Below are 3861 nucleotides of genomic sequence, written 5' to 3' on the forward strand. Positions count from 1 at the left end.
CAGGCTAAAGTGGAATAAGTCAGACAAAGACAAATGTCATATGATCTCATAAGTAATAGCCAACAAAACAAAACCATACAACAAACAACCTTATAAATATTGACAGATACGGGAGACAGATTGCTGATTCCCAGAGTGGGGAGGTTGGGGGAGGGGCAAAATAGGTGAAAATGGTCAAAATGTACAAACTCCCAGTTATAAAATAAATAAGTCCTGGGAACATAATGTATAACATGGTGACTATAGTTAACAATACTATATTGCACATTTGAAAGCTGTTAAGAAAGTTGATCTTAAAAGTTCTCATCATAAGAAGAAAATCTGTTAACTATGTATGGTGATGAATGTGGTTAACAAGACTTACGGGGTGATCATTTGGAAGTGTAGACACATATCTAATGGAGAAGACAATGGCACCCAACTCTAGTACTCTTGCCTGGAAAATCCCATGGACGGAGGAGCCTGGAATGCTGCAGTCCATGGGGTCGCTGAGGGTAGGACACAACTGAGCAACTTCACTTTCACTTTTCACTTTCCTGCATTGGAGAAGGAAATGGCAACCCACTCCAGTGTTCTTGCCTGGAGAATCCCAGGGACGGGGGAGCCAGGTAGGCTGCCGTCTATGGGGTCGCACAGAGTCGGACACGACTGAAGAGACTTAGCAGCAGCAGCAGCAGCAGCAACACATATCTAATCATTATGTTGTACACCTGAAACCAATATACTGTATGTCAACTATACCTAAATAAATAAACAAAAATGAAATAATTTTAAAAGGTTGGCCAAATGGGCAATTTTCCAGGAAAATAATTTTTAAAACTAATTCAAGAAAAAATAGAACATGAATCAACCTAGAGTCATTAAAATTGATTGAGTAGGAAGAAAGGAGATTGAAAAATATAAAACAAAACTGCTATTGTTCTCAGAGGATATAATTATTTAGAATACTTGAGAATGTCTATAATCCTAATATTAGAATTTTAACAAAGTTCTACATAAAATCAGTATATAAAATCATCAGTGTTCTTACAGACAAACAGTTATCAAATGGAAAATATAAATTTTGAAAAATGATATCATTTGCAATGGGGCTTCCCTAGTGGCTCAGACAGTAAAGAATCTGTCTGCAATTTGGGAGACCTGGGTTTGAACCCTGGGTCGGGAAGATCCCCTGGAGAAGGGAATGGATACCCACTCCAGTATTCTTGCCTGGAGAATTCCATGGACAGAGGAGCCTGACAGGCTACAGTCCATGGAATCACAAAGAGTTGGACGCGACTGAGTGACTAACACAGCCACACCATTTGCAATACCAACAAAAACTATAAAGTACCTAGGAATAATTCTAACAATGATGCATAAGACTTTTGTGGAGAAAATTATTTTTTAATTATGAAAAGGAACTTAAAGAGCTTAAAAACAACTTTAAATAGACAGTATATCTTCCAAATTAAAGTACAAATTCAGTGCAAAATATAAAATTACTGGTAGAGTTTTTCCCACCTAGTTGATCATCTAATTCTAAATTTAACATTTAAAAATAGGCAAAACAATTGTGTACATGAAGAGTCTATGGAGATGAATTAAACTTACAGTAAGACTCACTAGAAATTAAAGGAACTCACTAGAAAATAAAATAAAGTGAGCATGGTATTATAACATAGATAGACAAAAGGCAAATTGAGAGAGCAGAGACTCCCTAGACACAGATCTAAAAATATATCAATATATCCATAAGTTTGGTGTCATTACAAGTCAGTGGAAGATGGCTATTTAAGGCATGATACCTGTCCATATGGGAGGAAAAATATGTCCCTACCCTACAGTGACTCAGCAGTAAAAGAATCTGCCTGCAATTCAGAAGACTCAAGTTTAATCCCTGGTCGGGAAGATCTCTTAGAGAAGGAAATGGCAACCCACTCCAGTACTCTTGCCTGGAGAATCCCATGGACAGAGGAGCCTGGCAGACTACAGTCCATGGCATTGCAAAGAGTTGGACACGACTTAACGACTAAAAATAACAACACCCTACATGATATATAAAAAAGATAATAAATATAAATAATAATGACAAAAATAACAACACCCTATATGATATATAAAAAACATATAGTCCAAAGATGTTAATTTTTTTAAAAGAAGCATTCCAAATTTATAGAACAAAACATTAAAAACACAAAGTGAAAAGTACAAAATGGGAAAAGATTTTTGTAACACTTTATAACTGAAAAAGAATTAATATCTATAATACATAAACAATTACTCAAGTAAGAAAAATGAATGAAGGATATTTATACACAATAAACAGAGGAATAGATCTGAACAATAACTATGTGAAAATATGCCACACCTCTCTAATAAAGAGAATATGCAAATTAAAATGATAATTAAATACCATTTCACCCTAATTAGATTGCAAAACATTAAATCTGATCACACTGTCATTCACTGCTTTCAGTTGGGACATGTAGGAGAGTGATTTGGCAACATCTATTTTGCTGGCCACGTACACCCTAGCAGACGCTAGAAGAGTTAGGTGTCTATTCTAGAGATGCTTGCAAACGTGCCCCAGGAGATGTATATAAGCATCTTTCTCATATTCCTCGTGTTCCAAATTTTCATGACAGTTGCCTTGATGTGGACCTTTTCTCATTCACACTAAGCATAAAGTAGACTTTCTTCATCTAGAAATGAACACACTCAAATTCTTGGAACTATTATCACACTTATTTCTTTGATAAATGCCTTCGCTGCAAACAACTTACAAACATAGGTACCCCCTGCCCCCCAAATAGGCCAGGTCCAAGCCTGAAAGCCCTATGGTAAATAAAGCCCACCAATTGATAATTCTACCTGAAGTCTCCATCAACTACCTCATGCATCATTTATATAGTTGGGCAAGGACCATGGATGAGAAAAGCTGCCATATGAAAGACAGACAAATCAAAGAAAAGGCAGAGGGAAGAGAAAGCGCGGGGCAGGAAAGAAAGTTCTTCCTCTGCAGCCTCTGAATTAGGAGCTGTTCTTGGGACTTGGGGTGGAAGTTACTCAAGGATCTCCAAGGAAACAGAGCCAGTGGAAGACATAGATCATCTATGGATAGACATGATAAAGAAAAAGATAAATATGTATTGGCTTATGCAATTGTGGGACTGGCAAGTCCTAAATATGTGAGGCAGATTGGTGGGCTGAAAATTCCAGCAGGAGTTGATGCAGTTTTGAGTCTGAAGGAAGCATGGAAGCAGAATTTCTTCCTTTTGGCAGCCTCAATGTTTTTAGTTGCAACTTTCAACTGATTGAAAGAAGCCCACCCATATTATGGAATATTATCTGCCTCACTCAAAGTCTGCTGCTCATTGTAAAACTTTCTTTAGTTTGACAATTTTTACATTTTTTTTTTCAGATAGAATTGACATGCAACATTGTATTGGTTTCAGGTGTACAGCATCAGTTCAGTTCAGTCACTCAGTCGTGTCCGACTCTTTGCAACCCCATGAATCGCAGCACGCCAGGCCTCCCTGTCCATCACCAACTCTCGGAGTTCACTCAAACTCACATCCATCGAGTCGGTGATGCCATCCAGCCATCTCATCCTTTGTCGTCCCCTTCTCCTCCTGCCCCCAATCCCTCCCAGCATCAGAGTCTTTTCCAATGAGTCGACTCTTCGCATGAGGTGGCCAAAGTACTGGAGTTTCAGCTTTAGTATCAGTCCTTCCAAAGAACACCCAGGACTGATCTCCTTTAGAACTGACTGGTTGGATCTCCTTGCAGTCCAAGGGACTCTCAAGAGTCTTCTCCAACACCACAGCTCAAAAGCATCAATTCTTCGGTGCTCAGCTTTCTTCACAGTCCAACTCTCAC

This window comes from Bubalus kerabau, chromosome 5 (genome assembly GCF_029407905.1).
Source record: "Bubalus kerabau isolate K-KA32 ecotype Philippines breed swamp buffalo chromosome 5, PCC_UOA_SB_1v2, whole genome shotgun sequence".
Taxonomy (NCBI): Eukaryota; Metazoa; Chordata; class Mammalia; order Artiodactyla; family Bovidae; genus Bubalus; species Bubalus kerabau.